This window comes from Staurois parvus, unplaced genomic scaffold (assembly GCF_062004578.1).
Source record: "Staurois parvus isolate SC_StPar_1 unplaced genomic scaffold, SC_StPar_1.0 ptg000598l, whole genome shotgun sequence".
NCBI classification, from domain to species: Eukaryota; Metazoa; Chordata; class Amphibia; order Anura; family Ranidae; genus Staurois; species Staurois parvus.
The window spans coordinates 2,197,946-2,224,863 of NW_028318394.1; the positions used below are offsets into that span (position 1 = coordinate 2,197,946).

General features: G+C 41.4%; 1 protein-coding gene across 1 annotated transcript in view; it reads left to right on the plus strand.

Annotated features, from left to right (window-relative positions):
• The window catches only part of LOC149449870 (teneurin-2-like), a gene marked incomplete at its 3' end in the record, with an annotated part of 1,333,566 nt that overhangs the window by 151,551 nt on the left and 1,155,097 nt on the right, over nt 1-26,918 (plus strand). The window lies entirely within an intron of this gene.

Below are 26,918 nucleotides of genomic sequence, written 5' to 3' on the forward strand. Positions count from 1 at the left end.
TAGCCAGCCCAATCCCCGGATCTTAATCCAATAGAAAACCTGTGGGGTGACATAAAAAATGCAGTTTCTGAGGCAAAGCCAAGAAATTGAGAAGAACTGTGGAATGTAGTCCAATCATCCTGGGCTGGAATACCTGTTCAGAGGTGCCAGAAGTTGGTTGACTTCATGCAACACAGATGTACAGCAGTTCTCAAAAACAGTGCTTATGCAACTAAATATTAATTAAGTGATTCAAAGGAAAGCAAAATCTTCAAACATTTTTCAGTTGATATAGTGAATGTTTGAGTTTGTGAATACAAACACTGCTATTTTTTTGAACAGTCTAATATTCACTTTTCTTCAATTTTTTTAGAGGAACAACACAAACTGATATATTTTTCTTAATGTTTTGATTTGGAATAGAATGTGTAGTGTTCCCAATGCATTTGTGTGTATGGATATAAAAGCTATTAGAAGGATTTTGAGTTTTATTCACTTTTTTCAACACACTGCTGTTATTTTTAACACAACAGTATATATATATATATATACATATATATATATATATATATATATATATATATATATATATATATATATATGTATATATATATATATATATATATACACAAACACACATAACATAGTTTGTGAAGTCTATATCTTTCCTACAGTCTAAATAATATACACTGCTTTAGGTTATTTTTACTAAAGAAATGTAGCAGAATGCATGTTGTCCTAAATTTATGAAGAAAGATTATTTATTTGCTAAATTTTATACCAGAAGTGAAAAAAATGCTTTTTTTCACGGTGTTTTTTTTTTTTTTATTTAGCAAAAAATAAAAAAAAATTAGTGATGATTAAATACAACCAACAGAAGGCTCTGTTTGTCTGAAATAATAATTTCATTGTCATTTTCATTTGGGTACAGTGTTGCATAGCTGAGTAATTGTCAACCAAAGTCTGACAGCGCTGAAAGCTGAAAATTGTACTGGAAAGATAAGGAGTGTCTGGTATTAAAGTGGTTAATCACCACTGTTTTTTTTAGCTGTATTAGAAAAAAATAAATCAAAGAAAAAACATTTTCTTCATCTTTTTTTAATTTTGCAAATAAATCTTTCTTCACAAATTTAGGACAAAATGTATTCTGCCACATTTCTTAATATAACCCAATAACCCGTAAAATAACCCAAATTAGTGTATATTATTAGGTTGGTGTGAAAAGTCTCTATTAAAATTACAGTGTGTACTCGAACCAGTCTGCCCATTCTCCTCTGACATCAACAAGGCATTTTCATCCACACAACTGCCACTCACTGTATTTTTTTGTCTCTCTCTTTTGGACCATTCTCTGTAAACCCTAGAGATGGTTGTGCGTGGAAATCCCAGTAGATCAGCAGTTCCTGAAATACTCAGACCAGCCCGTCTGGCACCAACAACCATGCCACATTCAAAGTCACCTAAATCCCCTTTCTTCCCCATTCTGATGCTTGGTTTGAACTTCAGCAAGTTGTCTTCACCATGTCTATATGCCTAAATGCGTTGAGTTGATGCCATGTGATTGGCTGATTAGCAATTTTTGTTACCAAGCAATTGAACAAGTGCACCTAATAAAGTGGCCAGTGGGTGTATGTATCCTTTGATAACTCAAATCCAACATCCAGCCTGGCACACCCACACATCTAAAGAAGTGATTCTACTCTCTTTCCACCCTGGTGCCCAATAGTTTTGACAGTTGTGATTTTCTGTTTCGGTGCCAAGGAGCCAATATTAACAGGGTCAGAGTGATGGGGAAAACCAGGACAAGTCCAGAACAGGGATTCTTCTGGTGAGAATGGAAGCAGAATGGTAGTTACAAAATAATATTTATTCTTTGCAATATCAATAATAAAACAATTTCTAGTAATTACATATATGTGTATATACCGCCTGTCAGTATTGTTCAATATGCCCCACCAGTAATTAAAAAAATGGTGTGTGTAAAACAATATAAAACAATGCGTTCGTAAAAAGCAAACAACCAACAAAACAGTTTATATGAGTTTTCAGGTGGGAGAGATTTACAGACACACAGGGGTTTATTTCCTAAAGCTGGAGAGTACAAAATCAGGCTCACTTCTGCATAGAAACCAATCAGCTTTTAACCTCAGCATGTTTAATTAAGCTTTGGCAATAAAATGTGAAAGCTGATACAGTTTCTATACAGAAGTGAGCCTGATTTTGCACTCTCCAGCTTTAGTAAATAAACTCTGTTCACTCTGTTTAAAAGAGTTCAAGATGCAGGAGTGCGCATGCGTGAGCCGGCGTGACGGACATGTCCACCTGAGGCTCCGCTACATGGAGGAGAAGACAGCCTCCCGATCTCTGCTCCCGGCCCACAGTGTCACATAAGCAGGTCCGGTCGCCGTGACAACCTCCCTGGCACCCAACAGGATGGTCCGGAGAGCAGCCCGACACCAGGCGCCACCGCACTGCAAGCCGATCAAAGAGGCCCTGGCAAAAGTCTCTGTCAAAATGGCCACTGTACCAGCAGTAGAAGGCAAGACACAGCCCTATGCAGCCCTGAAGCCTGCTCATCTCAGCCCCTCCTGTACCTTGGATGATGAGTCTGACACTGACCTGGCGACCCCCCTACATGCTCCCATCCCTGACCTTTCTTCACCTGACCTGCTCATGCATTTTGAACGGATGCTACATAAGGCCCTGAAACAAACCTCAGACCGCATCACTGACAAGCTGTCTAAGGAAATCCTCGAATTTGGCAACGCACCGCTGACTTGGAACACCGGGTCGATGACCTTGACACCACTTTTCAAATGCATTCAGATGAGCTTGAGCTCTTATGCAATAAGAACGCGACACTACAATCTCGTCTTGAGGACTTTGAAAACCGGTCTCACCGTTGAAATTTGCGGATACGCTGCCTCCCAGAATCTATCGTAGATGTTCAATCCACTGTCATGGCCCTATTTCAAGAGCTGGCCCCTGCTATACTAATTTAACGCCTAGAAAAGGACAGAGTCCACAGGGCACTGGCTCCACGCCGCACTGATGCCCCCCCGCGAGACATCATCGCCAAGCTCCATTTTTTCCGCTCCAAGGAACAACTCCTTCAAGCTGCCCACAATGCGGGCCCCTTGACATTCCAGGGCCACTCCTATCAGCTGTTCCAGGACTTATGCCCCACAACGATCTCTAAACGCTGAGCTATGAAGCCCCACCTTCAAGCGCTCCAACAACATGGCATACCTTATAGGTGGAACTTCCCATTCGCTATATGCTTCCATTTCCAAGCCCGAGACTACATCTGCAGGACCCTCGAGGACCTCCTCGATACACTGCAAAGTCACCAACCCCTATCATCAGCGATTCCACCTGAGGGCTCCGCATCCTGCTCTCCACTAAAATCGCATCCTTCTCATCTCGCTGCTGGTCAACTTAGTGCCCACAAGAGAGGACGTTTCTCCTCACCTGCTCCAACTCACCAAGACTCCATGGACTGATGCGTACTTGCCCGCTTAGGCTCCTTTGTCTGCAGACCACCGGTCAGTGCCAACCTGCTGATCACACATCCTCGGCCTCCATTTCTTCCCGCCTCACAGTCAAATGAGGAACTTATGTATCCTTGCTGACAATTTACCAAAACTGTTATAAATGTATTCATATTGTTCCCCCCCCCCCTTTTTTTTCCCACTACCTTCCCCCTCCCTTTTTTTTATGTTATCTCCCCCCCGTTTTGTACTTGGTTGTATGGTTGAGTTAACATTTGTGCTTATGGACACATTCTAGAACCCTGACCCTGGCTACACTCGCGACTTGTCCATGTTAATGCCCTTGTTGGGCTATATTTACGGCACGAGTCACCTGGTTTCAGGGTCCCCCTGTTTTCCCGGGAGCTTAGGTTCCAGGTTTACATGCAGGAACCTAACACCGTATGTTTGCATATTTGCTTCGTCCCCTCGGTGTACACTACTGCACACTCGCCACTAGCCCCTGCGGTATAGCATTTTTGTACTGCTCTGGCTACTTATACTCCCTGGGCCTTTCCACTCTACGGAGACCCCAGGGATCACCACCTGGGCTATAATAGCCCCCCATTACTTTTGATTTATGCCCCTTCCTACTCCCCCCCCCCAACCTTTCTGTGTGGCTCCTTATACCCTATTTTTCACCTCTACTATTTATTTTCCTCTTCTCGAGACAATCCATTACCTGCCCAGATGAAGTCCTATTACTGCATATTTAATCACTCACTCCTCCCATGGGTTCCCTAAATATTCTTACCCTGAACGTCCAGGGCCTTAACATACCGCAGAAGCGTAACAAAGCTTTCCGACCATTTGTGTCACACAAAGCACACATTGTATGCCTACAAGAGACATATTTCTCTTCCACATCCACTCATAAATTTTTCAGCCCTCGCTAAGCACAGGTCTACACCGTTTCGGCTGCCTCCAAACGCAGAGGCATTCTCATTGCCTTCCATCGCACAACCCCCTTTACTCTACATTCTGAAGTCAAAGACCCTGAAGGACGCTATCTCCTTCTGACGGGACTAAACTTGATTCAGAAATCACCATTGTTTTTTACTATGCACCCAATCAAGGTGCACTACCGTTCCTCTCCCATCTGCTGGCGGTTATTGACCACCACAAACGTGGCACTCTCTTCATTTGCGGAGATTCTAATTGTACCCTTTACCCCTTCCTTGACAAGTCTCCCCAACCCTGCCTCTCTCCGGCCTCCATACATGATTTTCAATCTCTATTACACCGTCACGCTTTGGTTGACACTTGGAGAGAACTAAAGCCAGGCAAAACTTCAATATACCTTCTACTCTCATCCCCACAAGACATTCTCATGCATTGACCACATCCTCGCGACTGTCAGTTCCTCCCTCCGCCTCTTGACCTCCGCAATTATCCCCATAACCTGGTAAGACCATAGCGCTGTCTTTATATCTGTCGCATCATTGGCACCTTCCCCCTCTGATCCCTCCTGGATCCTTAACGAAAACTTACTATCCGACCCATCACATTGCTCGGACATTGAGTGTGCTCTTAGGGAATACCTTTCCTATAACGATACCGCAGACATCTCTCCCCTCCTTCTGTGGGAGGTGCACAAACCTGTTTTATGTGGGTTCTGTATCAGTAAAGCATATTTTTTGAACAAAGAGAAAAGACTACAATGCTCCCGCCTCCAACAGGCTTATAACCAGTCCCATCAGGCTTTCCAGTCAGTTCCGTCACCCACCAATCGAAAAGCGTTGGAACAATCACGTTTGGCTCTTGATCCTTATGGACCAGGCAGAACTGTCTCTTTGCGGGTCTCGACACAAGTACTACATCAAAGCAAATAAGCCCGACACGTTTTTAGCCCTCTCGCTCCGTAGGCTAGATCAGACCACCAAACCCATCCGACTACGGGTTTCCCCAGGTAACTTCACTAGCAAACCTGAACGCATTCTGGATGTCTTTTGCAAACACCTCTCACTACTCTACTCCCCTCCGACCATTTTAATCCATCCCGTGCAGAAACTCTCTTAGCCCCCCTTTTTTTACCGAAGCTGTCGGCTCACTATCAAAAACCTGAAGCTACGTAAGCACCCAGGTCCTGACAGCTTTTCCGCTGCATATTAGAAAAAATTTGCCAACCTCCTCTCCCCTATTCTAACAAATGCCTTCAACGCAATCTTGTCTGGCCATTCTTTCAACCCAGACACGGTAACAGCTAACATTTCTATGATCCCAAAACCAAACACTGATGATATGCAGTGGTCAACTACAGACCAATCTCTCTTCTCAACATAGACATTAAGCTTCTAGCAAAAATCCTTTCTACCCGTCTTAATACATGCATAGGATCCCTAATTCACAATGACCAAGTAGGCTTTATCCCCACCCAGCAAGTGGGTGACAATGTCAGACGCGCTACCCTTCTTACTCATTTGGCTCGATCCCGTAACATTCCCACTTGCTTCTCGTCCCTAGACATCAGAAAAGCCTTTGATACAGTCTTGTGGCCGTACCTTGATTATATTCTATGCCGCTGGGGTTTCGACCCCCACTTTTTATCATGGATATTCTCTTTATATCATGAACCCTTGGCTAGAGTCAGATATCTAGGTCATTGGTCGGCGCAGTTTTCAATTTCCCGCGGAACTCGAAAAGGCTGCCCATTATCCCCCCTGCTCTTTGCTCTAGCTATAGAGCCTTTGGCCCTTCTGATAAGAGCTAACCCAGATATACGAGGACTTGAAGTAGGCGGATTCCACTATAAGCTATGTCTCTTCGCCGACGATGTTCTACTTTTCCTCACCTCTCCCCTCCACTCCTACACTCCTCCGACTTCCTGAGGACTTTGGCTCTATATCTGGCCTCTGTATCAACCCTCAGAAGTCAGTAGCACTTAATATATCCTTCTCCCCCAGGATTTAGCCCATTTGAAGCAGGTCCTCCCATTCTCCTGGTCACAGCTTTCCATCCCATTCCTAGGAATAAAGCTGACCTCTAACCTTTTGGATCTATACACAGCCAATTATATGCCCATGCTGACCCACCTCACGGCCCTTATGACCAAGTGGTCTTCCCTACCACTGGCCTGGCTGGGTAGAATTACAGTCATGAAGATATCTATATTACCCAAAATACTCTACTTATTCAGAGTCCTCCCCATCCCAGTACCGACGCACTATCTCCATACTCTACAACGTCGTATATACACCTACATCTGGGGGCCCACCCGGCCCCTCATTCCATGTTCTACCTTACATCACTCCAAAATTAGAGGCGTCCTTGGCCTTCCAGATATTTGTAAGTACTACCAAGCGGGGCACCTCGCGCAATTGACCAAATACCATGCGACCTACGAAATTCCCCAATGGGTCATACTCGAATCCATAGAATGTGACCCCTTATCAACCGCCAACCTTCTTTGGCTAAGACCATCTGACCACCGCTCATTAACAAACCCCATCACAACCCACTATATTTCCTTATTTGATAAACTGAAACTCCGCTACCCCTTGCAATCACTACACAACCCCCTATTTTACAAGAACCAAGGTCCTCCTGCGCTATAAAATGAAGTGTGCCTAACCTGAAGCTGCCAACACTCAAAAACTGATACCTAAACAGTGTCAAACATTAAACGAATAGTGCAGCGCTCATACAAAAAAATTATAATAATAATAATACTAAGTGTATTTCAGAAACTATGAAGTGCAAAGCAGATAAAGTGTCAGAAACAAATGATAACAATATATAAATATGAATCAATGTAATGTGCCACTAACAGACTGACTCATAAACCGTGCACACACACTAAATAAGATGCAAAAAACCCCTAAGACAAAGGGGTTAAACAGAAAGTGCTAAAGTGCAATAAAGTGTCCACACTTCAAAAAACACTCAAATGATCAAAAACGTCCATAAAACATTCGATAAGTGATATATCAATTCATGCAGTGTGCAATGGTGCTCTGTAATTTCGTGACCGTGTTAACACAAGTCTTCTATTACGGCTAGATTGCCTCCTCACCTCCTCCCGATGACCCCCAGGGGCCAAACCGCTTGCAGGATCACCCTGGATCCTTAATCGTAAAGGCCGGCAACCATCCTCCTGCATTGGATCTCCTTATGGGGCTCCTGTTGCCCCTGACTAGAAGTTTCTAAAGGACAATAGCTCACCAGCCCAGTGAGCCAAGAAAAGACCCTCTAAGTGCAGTATTAATAAGAACCAAGACTCCTTTATTCAGAACAGAAAAATGCCACTCACATGTCCTGCAGTTCTCCCTCCTCCCCGATGTGTGGGTATACTGCATATGTGTGGGACTTCCTGAGTGTACCAAGATGGCAACGAACGCCGGATGTGCGTCACCGTGCACCGGAAGCTGCGTATTGGCGTACTACCCAACCCCTGCTTTCCTACCTTCAGAATCCAGCCTTTCCCCCAGCCTGGTCCTCCCCACACTCCTTTAAACACTGGTCCTCAGCCAATCTCCTCCGCACCCACCATTTCTTGACTACTGCCGGTTTCAAATCTTTTCCCTCACTTTGTGAGATGCATTCCCTACCAGCCTCAGAAATATTCAGATACCTAGAGCTACAACATTATTATGCTCCATACACTACCACTCCCCGTCCCACCCGCTCGATGTCCTTCTTTGAACGTGCTTGCTACAGTGACCCGCACAGGCGAGGACTAATTTTTAGACATTTATTCCCTCCTCTCTACCCCTAAATCCTCACCCCCCCCCTTATGTTCGCAGATGGGAGACGGACCTTGGTTGCCAATTGGACCCTGCAGATTGGGACCTTATCTGGACCAATACCAAATCCTCATCACAAAATGTAGTTGCTCTAGAAACTAACTATAAAAGTATTGACTCGCTGGTACTTGGTTCCGGCGAGGATCGCTAAATTCACTCCAAATTACTCCACTGAGTGCTTCTGGGGTTGTGCGGTGGCGCAAACCTACTATCATATTTGGTGGGCCTGTCCTGTAGCCCAAGCCTTCTGGATTGACATCTTTCACATTTTATCTAGGATCAACGCAAAACCGCTCACACCCGACCCTACAGTAGCACTCCTAAACTTGCTCCCCCATGGCGTTACTAAATCACAATTCAAACTCCTCCTACAAGTCACCACGGCTGCCAAGCAGATTATAGCCAAGTCATGGAAATCTCCTTCCTTATGCACAGTGGCAGTTAAGTACAAGTTTACGCAGACTATGATCCATGCTAAAGTGGAAGCTACCATTTTAGATACTATCCCCAAATTTGCGACAATCTGGAACCCATGGGTGGAATGTTTCCTCCCACCAAACTTTGATGATTCCCTCCTCCTTCCTTGATTTATCCACCCTCACTGCCCGGTTACTTCATTAATCTGTTCTCCGTTACAATATGTCTCGAACCCCCCTATGGAATCCTAGGAGTCACACGCCTTCCTCCCACTCCTCTATCCCCCCTCAACTCTTCCCCTTTCTACTCTCCACTTCTACTCTACCCCCCCTCTTTCCCCGCACCCCTCTCGTTAGTTTTTCTTTTTTCTTTCCCTAGCACCCCCACGTAATCTTGGGGAGAGCACCCCTGTAACCACTCAGTACTAAGCCTACATGTGTATCACTATGCTTTAATACAGCTATGCCTTCTTTTGGTCATCTAACCTGCTGCATTTTTTGTACTGGTGCTTTTCTCCCGATCTCATGCGGACACCATACCTGTTTTCGCAAATTGTTCTGTTTAAATGTCTATGGCTTGTCCCTTGCCCATTTTTCCATCCTTTGAAAACTAATAAAATGTTTGAACAAGAAAAGAGTTCAAGATGCAGCGCGTGCTGCAATGCACTGAAAATTGATTTGTAATTATTTCAATCCCCTCCATGTGAAAACACCCTTTAGCGTCCTTTAGGGCCCTTTAAGAGACTCACTCACCAGATATCAATAACATCTTATTCCTATGGAAGGTCAGAGATCAATTTGTATGTTATCTTTAATGTCTCTTCTAGATTTCCTTTTGATTTTTACTCTATAAATTCATAAGCTTATGCATAAGAAAAAGCAAGGGAGGTCACATAGTAACAAACCTGTCAATCACTTTATAAATATTATATATTTTACATAGAAATACTTTTTTTATCAGCTAATCATGACAAAATTATGGCAATGTCTAATTTGGCACTAAGATGATCTGTCATTTGTATGAATTGACAGTGAGTGTTCTTGCTTTACTGTATTGTACACAGACTTGTATTTATGCATTATACATAGTACTTTTTTAAGTTGATGTACGTGCTGTTCCATCTGACATTCTTCTAATGTAATCATCATTTTGACATCATATATTTCCAAAGTAAATATACCTTATAGGACAGCCTTAAATGCTTCCCAAGTAAAAGGTAAATAAATCAGAAAAAGTGTCATGGATTTAAATAATTCTGTTATACGTTTTTCAATAAAATCAGGTAAAGTGAGAAGATATAGCCAGAAGGGTCCCTCAGAAGAGTATTATGAGGTCTAGCTTTAAGCCACACAATAAAGGGAAGAGTGGTCCAAGGTTCCTCTAGAAGCATATTGTATTCTGCTTACTAGTGGGATCATGAAGGCCCTGCATACAAACCAATTCTGGAAAACATTTTAGAAGAATAGGAGATTGATGAAGGTAGACTTTGAAGCTATTTCTCCCCCCAGATTCACTTGATAGCAGCATAGCTGTTTTGTAGTCTCTCATGGTATCATGCGGCTGTGTAGTATTATCCCCCACAATCCATTCTGGGTACAGGAACTTGGTCAGTTATGAGCAACACTAGCAGAGAGAATTAGAACAAATTTGCAGGATGAAAACTTTAAGCTATGAGATAGAGAGAGGACCATGCTACTAATAGCTTACTACAAGAGGGGGAATGCTGCATAGGTGTGACTCTCTGCTCTTCTAATCGTCTTCTGTACATTCTACTCCTCTGATCAATATCCTGACCTACTGCTTTTACTGTATATCCTACCCTCTATTCCACCTCCAGACAGATGTATGTTCCACATACTTCACCTCTGTAGTACATTCTGCCCCTCTGCTCTACATCCTCTCCCTCTTCTCTATATCCTGACCTTCTATCTCAAAATGTATGTACTTCCTGACTCTGTTCTACCTCCCTATGATATATACTGCTTACTGCTGCACTCTATACATTATGTTGTGCATTACATGTCCAGACTGTTAGTGTATAGAATGCAGAGGTCAAGTATATGAATTGTACTATGTTGTGCTTTACATAGTCCTGGCCAAAGTGTTTTATTTTATCAGCTGAAGAGCTTTTAGCAATTATTTTCTTTAAGGAAAGCACAGGCAAAGTGTTCGCTCGTTGTTTAAATGTGTATATTTTTTTTTTTAATTGATTCTTTAGATTTACATAAGCAAAACTCTTACTCATATTACAGTAATTAGGGAGCATTTTGTGGATACAAATGCTGCAGCCGGTGTACAGTGTATAGCCACCACCAATATTCAGTGAATGCTATAATCATCACTAATATTAAGCACAGCAGCTTAGTTTAACAATTTTAGATTGGGAATTTTAGATAGGGAAATGCAGAGGTAAGTAAAGTTTTGACAAAGTATTCAGTGAAGTTTAGGGATGCCCAATTTCACCTTGGTATCAAATGTTCTCTGTCTCAAATTGCATTCAACAATCTTCAAGCAGCTGTGACAACTTGGGAGTTTTGTAGCTCATTGTGCAAAACAGTGAATTTAATCCACATCAGAAGTGTCTTTTTAGGACTTTATCTACTTTTCAAAACGGCAAAGGAAAGTTCAAACAAATCATCAGTTGCCCACACAGGGGTTTAGACTAAAAAAAAAAGAACAAAACAGTATTCAGCCTATTGGCTGTTTTTGCAGCTTTTTCACTCAAACTCAGTACCTTTGGTCTTTCTGATCATCAAAAGCATCCCAGTGCTTGTGCACCAACTGCTGTACCTCTCATAGCTGGTCTTTTATCCAGCAGCTCCCTGCTGCTATATCTCTCACAGGCTTGTTCTTTTGTCTATCCTGTACTGGACAGCACAGTGCAGATGTACACCTCTTTCGGATCCCAACACACACTGACCCCTCTCCTAAGAAGCCAGCACACACCTGTGCCACTATTGTGCCTGTTTTCTAGAAAACCTGTCCCAGACTGCCATTTTACACAGGAGCGTGGCCTCAACCTGCCACATATACCCCCCCAGTTTCACACCAGATGGATAAACACACCAATTCTTCACCTTGGCACATCTGTGCCAGCTAACACTTGCAGAAGTCTTTTTCCTGGCATGCTTCTACAAGCACTTTCTCTTTAACCTAAGGTTTCCTGTGGTCTCTACCATCCTTTCTACCTTCTGGACTTGGGTTCTTGCATTTTTTACCCTCTCCCAGAACTGCAGGGGGCTTTCCCAGAACTGCAGGGGGCCTACTTCTAGGACATCTGTCAGGGAAGCACCCCTCTTACTACTTGTCTTAGTCTCAGCTGCCACCATCTGATTTTCCAGTTTGCCAATACCTGTGTGGTTACTCTTGGCAACCAAACCATCTCAGACTAACACCACATTGATCTGTTTATCATGAAATGCAACATTCCATAATGGATTACCCAACTTATCATTGTCACTATCATCTTGAGGAACTCTTGTCCCATTGTTTGCTAGGACAGTGTCTGTGAAGGGACCACACACAGGCAAGTGTACTCCCCCATAGGACTTTCCCAAAGTTTCACATTGCCATACGTGACCTACCTACCAATGAATGCTTTTCAACGCAATCTTTGTCCAAATTTGTTACACCAATCTCTTTAACCATTCCCGTGTCCTCTGGTACTTTAACTCATACCTCTGGCCTGTCCAACAGTGATCCATAATGCCCCTCACAATGCCAGTAGGAAGCAATCCAGCAAAGCAATGCAAAACAGCTTTCAACATTATCACAAAACATTGCATTAAATGATTCCAATAATGGCCACCTTTATCTAGCACAGCCTGTAATATCCAGCTCAAATTACCAGTACCCCAAGGTTAGAGTTCTCCTGACTCAGAAGAGGGAAAAATATACACAGGCTGTACCATGGGCGGACTGACAACTCATGGGCTCCCCAGGCAATAGGGGATCATGGGGTCCCTGAGTCCTTGCCCAAACTCAAAAAAGCCTATGAAAAAGGTACCAGGTGCATCTCATGGGGCCCCCTACTGACCCCGGGCCCTCGGGCAGTGCCCGAGTTTCCAAATGGTCAGCCCGCCCCTGGGCTGTACACTCCATGATTCTAGCATCTCTTTCAGCATGTTTGTCATAACAAGACACACTACACCATTCCTTTCTTTATGCATTGTGGGCAAAACTCCTGCTGTGCATTTGTGCTAACTTGGTCCTTCTGTCATGAGAGGGTTAATTTCTGTAGCAGCCAACTGCTGACTACAGGATGCTCTGCAGACCCTTTTCCTGACACATCAGCAATAGTATCCATCTCACTATTACCTACAGAAGCTTCTCTCAGTATTGCTATTAGCTCAGTCATCTCAATCAAATGTGCTCCAGTCACTCGTGCTACACAGCACTGCATTCACCCAAGGACACACAAACGCACAAAGGTGCTCAATGGCATCTAAAATATTACAATTGTAATTTTTAGCATCACATTGCAATACCACATTTACAGACAACACTGGTTGCAATACCATATTTTCATCACTGCACTGGTGGTGGTTCACTCCCAGGCTTTTCTGTGTTTTTTTCAGCAGCCCCTGAACTCTCCTTAATGTTTTCCTATGTGTCCATGTACACATAGTAGTTTACAGTCGTTTACAGGCAGTTGAGTTTACAGTTGTTTTTTTGAACGCAGCAAACTTGCATTCAGGAGTAGATTTTACCGGCGTTTCAAATGCCAATCACTTGTAAACATGTGTAAATGCTTCTAAACGCAGTTAACTGTGTTTATAAGCATTTGCGTTTAGAGGCGTTTTTTGACTGGTCCATATCCAGGGCACAATTTACTAAGAGGTATCCTACCGCATCCGAGTATGCAGTAGGATACCGCATAGCATTAAAAAAAAAACCCATTTGAATCCACTAAAAAAGGCTACTAAAATACTGCATGAGTTATTTTATCAAGTCATGCGGAATTTTAGTAGTGAAAATCATGCATCATGTTTCAGCTGTCAGTGGGGTTCCCACTGACAGCTGAATGGAAGAATTTCCGGCAATTAAAAAATAATTTTAAAAAACAGCGTGGGGTCTCCCTTCCATTCATACCAAGCCCTTAGGGTCTGGTAAGGATTCTGAGGGGAAGCCCCACGCTAAAATAAAAAAAAATGGTGTGGGGTTCCCCCCAAAATCCATACCAGACCCTTATCTGAGCATGCAGCCCAGCAGGTCAGGAAAGGGGGGGCGAGCGAGAGCCAGCGGCTCCCCATAACCATACCAGGCCACATGCCCTTAACATGGGGGGGTGCTTTGGGGTAGGGGGGATCCCCCCCAAAGTACCTTGTCCCCATGTTTATGGAGACAAGGGCCTCTTCCCCACAACCCTGGGCTGTGGTTGCAGGTGGGGGGCTTATCGGAATCTGGAAGCCCCCTTTAGCAAGGGGGCCTCCAGATCCCGGGCCCCCCCTACATGAATGAGTATGGGGTACATGGTACCGCTACCCATTCACAAAAAAAGCTGTAGTGTGAAAAAAGACAGGAGTCATTCTTTGACAAGTCCTTTAATAAAAGTATGTCCCTCTTCCGATGTTGACCTCTGGCTGTCTGCCTCTGAGCTGGTTTGACAGTTCTTAAATATGTAAGGGGCAGGGCCACCCAGTGACATCACCCGAGTGACCCCCACGTGTGACATCATCAACCAGGGCATGCTGGTCACTGACGTCACATGTGGGCGGGGTCACATACATGGGTTGTGTGGAAGAGGGCCTTGCTAAAGGGGGCTTACAGATTCTAATAAGCCCCCCACCCTCAGACCACCACAACCACAGCCCAGGGTTGTGAGAAAGAGGCCCTTATCCCCATCAACATGGGGACAAGGTGCTTTGGGGGGAGCTCACCCTACCCCAAAGCACCCCTTCATGTTGAGGGAATGTGGCCTGGTATAGTTCAGGAAGGGGGGCACTCGTGCTAGCTCATCCCCCACCCTTTCGGGACCTGCCGGGCTGCAAGCTCGGATAAGGGTCTGGTATGGATTTTGGGGGAAACCCCACACCATTTTTTTTAAATTTTGGCGTGGGGCATCCCCTCAAAATCCATACCAGACCCAAAGGGTTTTACAGCAGACAGTTTCCATCATTCAGAAGAGTTTTCCAAATGCCCTGTGTACATGAGCTCTTAACAGGCTGCATTAACCCATTATTTACCTCAGCATTTCCAACTCTTTAGTAAGCAACAGATCATCATATTTAGTTTAGCTACTTGTCTCCCTGCTACACAAAACATTACATGAAGACAAGTCCATTAGAGTCTTCAGTCTCGCTGAGAGTTCAGCATTAACATGTGTTTTCTCACTACACAGCAGCAAGACTTGGAAGTACATTTCCTCGTAGGACTTGTTGCCACTTTACTGGTATTAAACTCATAATCAGTCTCTCTCACATACGTCACAGCAACAATCTTACCACTCCACTTGGCAGGTGTTGCAATCTTCCTTTGTGTGCATAGCTTCACAGGGTAAAACAACAGATTCCCTTCTTGGCAACACAGTCTCTCAGACATCCAATCCCTCTTTCTGGGGACAATGAGCCACCTCTCTACTGCAGCTCCACCATCTAGGCAATACAATTTTTCTTGTTGCCCTGGGAGACCACCCTCTCCCAGCAGAACTTTTCCATCTCTCTCCAACTGGCTGTACTCCCTCCTCTTGAACCCTCAAGCCATTACTCTTGGCAAGAACACTCCACCATCCATAGGTCTCATGACTGACCTTAGCTTTGTTGCTATGGGCAACAACACATCTTTGCAATCACAGCAAAATTTTGTATACTGTCTCTTTAAGGCTTGCAAGACAATACACATCTACATGCAGATCAAACAGTCTTAGGCAACTCACTGTTTTTGGCATACCAGGATCTGTAACTCTGTCTTTTTCCAGCATTTCTCCAATTGTGATAACTTGGGGGTTTTGTAACTCATTGCTAGTGCAAAACAGTGAGTTTACAACACACCAAAAGTATATTTGCAGGGCTTTTCCCACCCACTTTTATTTAAAAATGCAAAGGAAAGTTGACCAAACAAATCATCAGTTGCTCAAGAAGGATTTGTTAATCTGTTTCTGTAAATTGGTCTAGTTAAAAGTGAAGTGTTAAGTCTCCAAGGGGGTGGAGAGCCCTTGTTGGTGGATATAATCAATTCCAGTGTTATGGGGTCATGGTCAGACCAAGCGATCATTCTGATATGAGCCGAGGAGATATATTGTAAGGTAAATTTGTCTACCAGAAAAAGTTTGAGTCTGGAGTAGATTTTGTGTGGTGATGAATAGAAGGTAAAACCTCTCTTGTTGCCATGAGTACACCTCCAAAAAAGTATTCCTGGGAGATGAGAGAAGGGAGAAATGAAGAGGGTCTACAGGTGAGGTTAGTAGAGTCCATTAAGGGATCAAGTATTTTGTTGAAATCTCCACAAATTATTACAAGATTAGTTTTATAAGGTTGGAGTTTGGAGAAAATAGATTTAAAGAAAACTTTTTTGGTGAGAATTAGAAGCTTATAAATTGACCAGTGTGGTTAGGTGATTATTGATAGTTGCTACCATGATAAGCAAGTGACTATTAGGGTCTTTTTCCAGGGCGTTAAGTTGAAAGGTAGCTGAGTCTCAGCAATCATTACTTCTTTCTGCTTAGATTCTGCTTGGTCAAAAAATATGTAAGGGCATTTTAGGTGGCTGCATTTTGGGGATTTAGAGGTAGACAAGTGTGTCTCTTGAATACAAATGACTTCACATTTGGAGGAAAGAGCCTCTTTCCATAAAAGGAAGCTCTTCAATGGGCTATTGAGCCCTTTAACATTCAATGACAATATTTTACGTGACATGGGAGCATAGAGTGGTATGCAGATAATTCAGAGGTGCAACATAAGAGAGATTACCCTATAAAAATTATGAATGAGGACATGAATACCAGCCAGCACACTGTTGATCATAATCATAAATGGACAAAAAAGGGTAAGTACAATATTGTACTTAGCACACAGATACTTCGGAGTGGAAGATAACAAAGAGAGAAAAAAATAAACAGAAACATAACAGCCTAACAATCACGTAATGATCGATTTAAATGTATAAGTCCAGCATGGGGAAACAATATGGACAACTTCATAAACTATGATAACTTGTGGCTATCTGCATTTGAAGGATAATTCAGGTATTATTAACTGGCTGCCAGACATCAGAGATACGGGGTGGCATTGAGTTGGCGGAAGAACCATTTTCCAGGGATGGGGATAGACCCCAGTTATGGAGTTGCTTCTACTTCTGCTATTACTTGTATTTCTCTATTTACAGCTAATAAAATAACAATGGGATTGATTTATTTAAATTAAGAGTGAAAAATCTGGTGCAGCTCTGCAGAGAAACCAATCAGCTTCCAGTCCGGACCAGTTCTAACTTTTATCTCCTACATGTAAAAAACATCATTTTTTTGTGAGAAAACTATTTAAAACCCCCACACATTATATATTTTTAAGCAGCTTTCACCTAACAGACTAAGTACATTACATGCCAGAAAGATGTAATGCATGTTGATAACTCTGGATTAAAGGTGAGCATTGTAGAAAAAGCTATTTTTTATTTTATTAGGTAAAAACCTTTTTTAGCTTTACATTTTTCCTTGGCATGAGATTTGTTTTAAAACCACATCTATTTAATGTGAAACAAGGCTTAGTGCATAGCAAATTGTCTCAAACTGCTACAACTAGGTACAAGCATTCATCCGTGAGGTACTTTCACACCAGATACCATTGCAGTTTACCATCACACAAGAAACTGGTGTTTTTTTATATTACTTGTATTTCTCTATTTACAGCTAATAAAAAACAATGGGATTGATTAATTTAACTTAACAGTGAAAAATCTGGTGCAGCTCTGCAGAAAAACCAATAGAGCCTCCAGGTTTTTTTATTAAAAGTCTAATTGAACAAGCTGTAGTTAGTGATTGGCTCTGTAGTTTTAGTAAAAAACCAACCCCCATGTATCTAACTTGTTTTATATAATTTATATATAGTAAATTACTGGTCTGCTAACATCTGTTAATGACTAAATAAACATTCCTCAGCACCAAATCTGATTTGCACTCTCTGATGAGCTTCACTAAAAAATAAATATATCATTTCAACTTAAGTCATAATTTTCTTAATTTTATTTCAAAACTCTCTTAGTTGCAGAGACCTAACTATAAGTAAAAGTGAGCATTGAGACCGATCTGTGGTTAGCACTACTTGTCACATTCTAGTTAAATGTTTCAGTTATACTTATAAATAATAAATCTTGTTCTTATTTAGCATTTTGACCACGCGTCTTTGATGGCAATCTGCTGAAATGTCACTTTATAGAGTCTATTTAATGGAAATTCAGACACATGTTTAAATGGTTGCTCGATTGGCTTGGCAATCCAGAACTCTAATTCAACTTGCGACCTTGATGTCACTATTGACATGTGAATCACAGTAAAAGAGGGAGGGAGTGACAGTGGCACCTTGGGGAGGACCTGCACAACACAGTTTTCAGTGTAACATTGATTGATTTCATTGGGACAAAAGGAAAACACATGGGAGAAGTGAAAAAATAAAACAGAAGCCATTTGAGCTAAAACACGAATACAGAAAAGTGACACTAAGAGCAAATTTGTATAGCAGATCTGAATAATGGGAGACTCGTTGGCAATGGTTCATTTTATTTTTAACAGTCCTCAGAGAAAAGGATATATATATATATATATATATATATATATATACACATACTAGAGCCAATTTACCTACCAACATGGTTTTGGGAAGAAACCAGAGTACCCACAGGAACCCCACACAGGCACAGAGAGAACCTGCAAACTCCAGACAGATAGTGTTGTGGCTGGGATTTGAACCTGCAACCTTAGTGCTGCTAGACAGAAGTGCTAACCACTTAGCTATTGCACTGCCTACATATATACTTTATATATATTTTATTGTTAAGTACTATATGATATTACTGCACAGCATGAAGACTTTATTGGGCACTGAACTAAATGTATTTTTTAACCTGACTATGTATAACTATGATATTGGATCAGCAACAGTGGACTTTTACTTTTTGTCAAGGTGTACACATCCATCTCTTTATAGACTAGACTATAGGGGAGAATAATCTGTACTAAGATGAAAGTGACAAGCTAGGGTAAAGCTTTCAGTGCCCATTTAATCATGGGCCACCTCTATTTCACAGATTTCTAATTTTTTCTACCCAAGTGACAATTTTCTGCATTGGTACCAGATCTCATTATCAGAACCTCATATGCTGCTATTGTGGAAACATTTATAAACAATCTTTGCTAGTAGCCCACTATGTTTCTTCATGACCAGTGGAGGCCAGTCCCTGGTTGCTTGTACCTTGTGAATATAAGATTTATAACTCAATCTATGATGTACTCAAAATAACATGCTTCTTTCTGGCTTATTGCACATTTGAGTTTGCCTTTAGCTCTGCCACCATGATGGAATTTAACACTGCCTGTTCCTTGCGAAGCAACATGCCCAATCGCTACACAAGAATACTGCAATGTACATATGAGCAGCAGCAAAATTATTTTTACCTATGGGTATTGTATGTGGCTGGAACCTGTCCCACCCTAAAAGCATATGGAAATACTGGTATAGACCCTCAGGGGTAGAAAATACAGTACATCGTTTGCAGTTTCTACCACAGAAACCTGTCATTGTCAACTTTTTCCACTAACCAATACCAAGTAATAGTAAGCTACTTTTTGAAGTATTTACTGATGAGCAAAATAAGATGTCTACTTGGCAGTGTCTTGTCTAACAAGCCCGAGTTTCCACCAAGGCGTCTCATAAAGGGCTTCCCAGAACATCTTATGGTTTTTTGTAACCTATACATATTAACCTTTAGGATTGTATTGTTCCTGTTGCCCCTGGAGTTAAAATCCTTTGAGATGGGGCTCAGGTGGCCTAGTAGGGAGATCATCTGGTCGTATATAACCACTTCTATCAACTGATCCACCAACTTCATATTTACCTGACTTACTCATGTCAACAGACTTAGAGGTAGACAGCTTAGAAAACAATTGATTGGGTTATGACATATCTCTGTCAATTTTGTGTATATGATATACTCTGTTTTATATCTTTTTGTACTCTGATCTTCCAAATAAATCATTTGTAAACAAAGAAAAATAAAAATAAAACTATTGATTGTGACCTTTTGGGGTACTGTAATCACCTCTGACTCTTTCTTTAGAAGGTGAACAAGGGCTTGTACAAATGTTGTAACCTGAAGACACCACATAATTTCTGCTTTTAGGATCTCAAAGACCAATATTTTTCTAGAAATGGTTTAAAATATGCTTTTTTGGAATATCCAGACAAGAAGGTTAGGACAGGCCCTTCACCTTGTGCTTCGACTATGCCCCTCTAACAGTAGCCCAGTAGAAGGCTTTCAGGAAGGCTTTCACATCAAGTATGTTTTTTTTGTTTTGTAAAACAAGTGGCTCACTTTGATTGGTTCAGTATTGGCAGGCATGGCTGAATACACTGCATCCCTTCAGTTAGGGTTTCCCTAGGCTGCCTAGGCCAAAGTCTCACCAAAACATTTATGCATTCTTGGTCTCAGTACTTTATGAGCCAGCAGGTGAATTTAGAACTTAAGTTATGACCTTCATAGTGGCTCACAAATAATGAACTCATTAGCTTAGCATGACAGCCAAGTAACTGGAATTTTCAAAATCATTCAGAGTTGGATAGAAATATGCATGTTTTTCAAAGTTTAAAAAAAGAAAAACACGTCACCACACTTTTTTTTTTAAAATGTCACTTGATGTAAATCCAACAAATAGTCCAACAATGTAAATCTATCATTGCATGATGGTCTTGTGACCCACTAACACTAACACAACAGACATTGGCACCTCCCCTGAAGGAAGTTAAAGATTAATAAACCTGGCTAACATCATTGATAATATTTGGTCAAATTACAGTTTGAAACAAACTGGTGGACAGGCGGCCCGAAAGCTTCATTTAGTGGGGCTAGTAGGTTCAGGTTGACCATGAGTTTGACCTGAACATAAGTGAACTAAATGTCTAAAGTTGGCCAGTTCATTTACCTGAACCTGCAGACAAAAGTGATTAATTTATTGACAGTATTACCATCACCATTGAATGACAGGATCCAGCCACCAGTGGACTTGTTTCAAATTGTAAACTAGTTGGTGGGCATGCTGGTTGATGTCACTGAACAAATATGGTCATGTCCATATCTGCTCAATTATATCAGCTAGCATCTCTGTCTGGCTTGTGAGTATTTACCAGTCAGCTAGGTAAGTGTGATTGTGATGGAAGTAGCGACAGGAGAGTAATGTTGTGAGTTATCCTGTTATTATTTTTCAAGCAAACTATGTAGCTATATAGATTACAGGATTGTATAGAGTTAATACCAAATATATCCAATCTCAAAATCCTATGTGCTTTCAAAACAGAAGAAAACTACAACATAACTGTAAATAGGTGTTGCATTAAAATGTTACATTTAATCAGTTAGGATAGAATTGATACAAATATTTGATACAAAATGAAGGCCTTCACACTTGTCTATATCTAATATGTGATTTGTATAGGGTGTTTAACTATGTCTCTACTTGTCTATATGTGTGTATGTGTGTACATTTCTTTGTTTTTGTTTTTTTTTAATTATCCTGTTTTTTCTTATTGAGCTTAGTTACTATCACAATGAGACTGACAGATTCTTGCATCCTATTAATATGTTATAATTGGAGGAACAGAACTACAGCCTTGGTATTCAGCATCTCATTGTTTTTAATGTGTCCTTGTAATTTGCAACAAGTTATCACAACCCTCTAAGCCTTTCACCAGAGCCTGAAAAAGCACAAGTTCAAAAAACCTTTCCTTTGTCCCTTGTCATGGGGTGGATTTACCAAAAGACAAATAGAGTTGCAGCTTGTTATGGGTGCACTCAGGAGGGGAAGAAGCCAGAAATACTGGCAGGGGACCCGAAAAGAGGAAATTGGGGGCTGCTTTGTGCAAAACCTTTGCACAGAGCAGGTAAGTGTAATATGTATGTTATTTTAAAAAAATACCTTTTAAAATAACTTAAGCTAAAGCTAATGCAGATCATTTAAAAATGTTTTAATCACATTGGCCCCCCCCCAAAAAATAGCAAAACAAAACATTGCTAAACTTTGCAAATTCCAGTTTCTTATGCATAACCTCCTAAAATCTCATGGGAATATTGTGGATTGAATTGCAATTTATCTCTAGTAAGCAGAAAAGCAATAATGTCAGTAATGGTTAAGAAACTGCTGGTCTAATAACCATAAGAGAGGAGCTTCATTGTGGTACCATAGCACAAAGATTGGTATTATAACAGTTCTTTTTCCTATTTTCTTCCTCACCTTTTGTTCTGAATTCAGCTTAGTTTTAATAAGATAGTTGTTTGCAGTGAGTAGTTTATTTCATTACAAGGCTCTAAAATGGTCTTTAAAAATAATGTTCCTTTTACACAGAGTTTTGCAAATATGTGAAAAATGGTTTGAAGTTTCTTTTTATTTTGCATTATTTAGTTCAGGAAACAACATGTGCACACTTTAAAGGGCTTGCTATAATACATGTATATTAATTAAGCCTACAATATATTATCATGAGGACTGCATGTTACATAGTATGCAGTGGGTATGAACTTTAAAAAGAACAGTGGAAAAATGCCCAATGTTTAACCGTTTCAATACCGTGCAATTTTACACCTTCCTGCCCAGGCCATTTTTCAGGTTTCAGTGCTCTCACACTTTGAATGACAATTGCGCAGTCATACAACACTGTACCCAAACTAAAATTTTATCATTTTATTCACACAACTAGAGCTTTCTTTTGGTGGTATTTAATCACCACTGGGGTTTTTATTTTTTGCTAAATTAACAAAAAAAGACCAAAAATTTTGAAAAAAAACACATTTTCTTTGTTTCTGTTATAAAAGTTTACAAATAAATAATTGTTCTTCATAAATTTAGGCCGAGATGTATTCTGCTACATGTCTTTGGTGAAAATAACACAAATTAGGATGTATTATTTAGTTTGTAGGAAAGTTATAGAGTTCACAAACTATGGTATATATCTGAAAATTGATCAATCCTGAAGTACTGACAGCCAATCTAATTTCTTGAGGTCCAAGAATGTCAGAATAGTACAGATATCCCCAAATGACCCCTTTTTGCAGAGTAGACAGTCCGACGTACTTCATAAGAGGCATGGCGAGTTTTTTGAAGTTGTATTTTTTTGTCATAATTTTTCGGGAAATGAAAAAAAATAAAAAAATTATTTTCACTATTTTTTTTTTACATACTGTCACCAGTGCAGTACAGCGTCATCATATAACTGGCATGGCGGTGAACAGGGACACTGACTGGTGACAGTATGAAAAAAAAAAAAAAATTTTTTTTTCATTTTTTTTTATTTTTTTATTATTTTTAATTTTTTATTACATTTTTTTTTATTTTTTTTAAGATTTTTTTTTCATATTTTACTATGACCAAAGTAGTACAATGTTACCATAGTAACATTGTACTACTTTGGGGAAGTGATCAGTATTTATTTATTTTTTTTACACAATTTGCTTATAGCAAAGAATTACTTTGCTATAAGCAAGCATTTACCTGAATGAAATCGATTCATTCAGCTTTTTTTTTTTTTTTTTTTTTTTTTTGTGCTTAGCTGTGATTTGGTCACAGCTAATCAGATGACATGTGCATGTGATTAGCTGTGACCATTCACAGCTAGGCACTAGTATACAATGGATGGCATGAATGAAGCCATCCATTGTATACAACTGTCATGTGACCTGCTGTGATTGGTCACATGGTACCAGCAACGGGAGCCGGTACTCGGATCTGTCATTGGCCGTGTCCGAGGTGCATGGCCGGTGACAGATCGCGCTGCTGCGCCGCTCTGCATTAGCGCAAATTGCGCATGTGCGGGAGCACGCCAAATGGAGTGCACCCGGAATGCAGGAACACTTTTGAAGCCGCCAAACAGCCATTGGCCTGGCGGCTAATGGTTAAATATACAGTTGCAAGACATTTTGCAGGAAAATTTACGACCATATGTCCGCCAACTGAAGCTACGCAGAGGATGGGTGATGCAAAAGGACAATGACCCAAAGCATACAAATAATTCAACAAAACAATGGCTGCAATAGCACAGAATATTCCTTCTGGAGTGGCCCAGTCAGAGTCCTGACCTCAACCCGATTGAAATGCTGTGGCACCTGGGGACCTTAAGAGAGCGATTCACACCAGACATCCCAAGAATATTGCTACACTGAAACAGTTTTGTGAAGAGGAGTGGTCCAAAATTACTCCAGATCGTTGTGCAGGTCTGACCTGCAACTACAGGAAACGTTTGGTTGAGGTTATTGCTGCCAAAGGAGGGTCAACCAGTTATTAAGTCCAAAGGTTCACATACTTTTTCCTCCCTGCACTGTGAATGTTTACATGTTATGTGCAATTAAACCATGGCAACATCTAATGTTTGTGTAGTATTATGTTCAGCAGACTTTGTTCTTCTATTGTTGTGACTTAGATGACATTCAGAGCACATTTTATGCCCAATTCATGCAAAACTCCACGTAATCCCAAGTTTACGAATTTAATTCATTCTTCGGGACTTTTCGTATAATGAAAAATTCATAAACCGTCATTTCCCATAGGAATGCATTGAAAACCAATTAATCCGTTGTGGAGGTCAGAAAAAAGTAAACACTACTAAAATACCGCATGAGTTATTTTATCAAGTCATGAGGTATTTTAGTAGTGACAACCATGTATTAATGATTCAGCTGTCATTAATTTCTTAAAAGAAACAAAGTTTCCTTTAACTCCAGGGAAAGTGACAGCTAATTCTGTGAGCTATAGTGAAGAAAAAAAAGCTGGTAATTGCATTTAAAAATCGGCACTGACATACACTTTGTATTGCAAAAAAAAAATTCATTAAAAATTTGTAAATCAAGGCATTATTTTCAATGATTTTTCAATGGTAAACCGAGGTACACCTGTACTATTGTTTTTTGCTTTTGACCTTAGAAATAAATCCAGGTTTATCAATGCTAAAAATCAGAGATGTAAACTAACGTGTACTGGCCTGCCCTGTATAAAGCATGCAAGGGTTCTTTGGACTTTATTCAATCTCAGTAATATGATTATCCATTATCAAGATGCCCATGCAAACAGGTGTCAAAAGATGATGGAATAACATAACAAAGCACTTTTTAAAAATCTATGTAAAGGCAAAACGTTTTGGATGGAGTGTTGAAGAGTTAGATCTGCTACCACAATTTCTGCAACTCTGTAAAGGAGATTCACCCTCTATTGCCCCTGGTTACAAATTCCACTGGGATAAAAAGTAGGGAAACATACTAAATTTTAGGGTTGTCATCAGGTCCGGACTGGGGCAAAAAATATGCCCAGCCATTTTGGACTGAGCAGCCCCAAGCCAGGGGACCCTTTCCTCAGAGCTTGGTGGCGGAACTCCAGGGCCCAGTCACAAGCGCAACCTTTGCAACCCTGGTAGTTCCACCACTAGTGTCAGTAGATTTTGATTTGTATTTAATTTTTTTACAATGTTATTTTTTTTTTTTTGTAGGAGAGAAAAAAGAAAGAGAGAGAAGGGAAAGAAGGTGGTAGAGAAGGAAGGAGGTAGAGAATGAAGGAGGGAAAGAAGGAAGGAGGAGAAGGAGGGAAAGGAGGAGAAGGAGGGAAAGGAGGAGAAGGAGGAAAAGAAGGAAGGAGGAAAAGGAGGGAGGGAAGGAGGAAAAGGAGGGAGGGAAGGAGGAAAAGGAAGGAGGGAAAGTAGGAAGGATGGAGGGAAAGAAGGAAGAAGCAAGAGAAGGAAAGAGGGAGAAAAGGAAGGAAAGAGGGAGAAAAGGAAGGAAAGAGGGAGAAAAGGAAGGAGACAGAGAGAAGGAAGGAGAGAGAGAGAAGGAAGGAGAGAGAGAAGGGAGGAGGGAACAAAAGAAAAGAGGGAACTAAAGAGAGAGAAAGGAGAGAGAAAGTGAAGGGAGAGAAAGGCGAGAGAGAGAAGGAAGGGGTGTGGGCGGGGCAGACACAGGAGAAGAGGGCGGGAGGAGGAGGAGGGACAGAACCAGCTTTCTCCCTCCTCTCCCGTCTGTGGTGGGCAGGGAGTTGTCAGCACTGTGGACAAAATATACTGACAGATCCCCAGCAGCAGCTGCAGGGAGGGGGTAATCTGGCGGATGCAGGATATAGGGGGGGGGGTTGACTGCATGGGGAGTATACAGGAACCCAGGGCATGCAGGAGATGGATAGGAGGAGTGTCTGGGGAGCACATAGAGGAACAAATGCATGTTCCAGTTCTTCCATGTGTCGCCCAGCCGCCACTCCTATGCAGGCAGCCCAGGCCCACAGGGCAAATGCCCGGTATGCCCTTTTGCCAGTCTGGGCCTGGTTGTCATGAGCAGAAGAGCTGAAGAAAAATCTTCCAGTGGGGCGAATGTACTGGTGATAATTGTCTAAAATTCAAATTCACCTCACTTTGAGATGATTTTCTCTCACCTCTTGTTGCATATCCAAGACATGAAGTTCATAGAAAAATCTCCCCAGTAGGACACAAGCAGCATAGAATACCTGATTAGGAGTTTTAACCTCCACTCTGTACAAAGATAAACGAAAAGTGTGGGGTATGTATGGTTTACTATTCTTATGGTTTCATTATATTTTGTTACATTGCTTAAAAAATACATCTAGGGCATGGCTTAACATGAGTGGTAAAACACAGGTCCCTACGGTAACCCAGCTTCCTAGCAGCTCCATCAGCTTGGCCCAGTGCAACATTGGAAAAAACAAAACCCAGAGAAGACCAACAGCCTGATGTTTCTTTCACTACAGGGAATATACATTGGTTCTTTGCCTGATCCTTCTCCTCCACTGGGGAAAGCACGCTGGCAAGATGGTGCTAGCTCCTTCCTCGTCCTCTTTCTCAAATGCACAGGTGAGTACTCAACGCTGCTCTCCCTCTCCCCAAAGATCTAACAAACATTATGCTCTAGAGCTTATCACATGCATCCCTATGTTACAGAGATAGTTGGGACATGGAAGCTTACACCAAATCTTTGCCCACTTAACAGGACTTTGAGACTTTTAGCACATGCTTAGAAAAAGCATGCAGGCAGGAGATCTCTGAGCTTAAGAAGGACATAGAGGTGA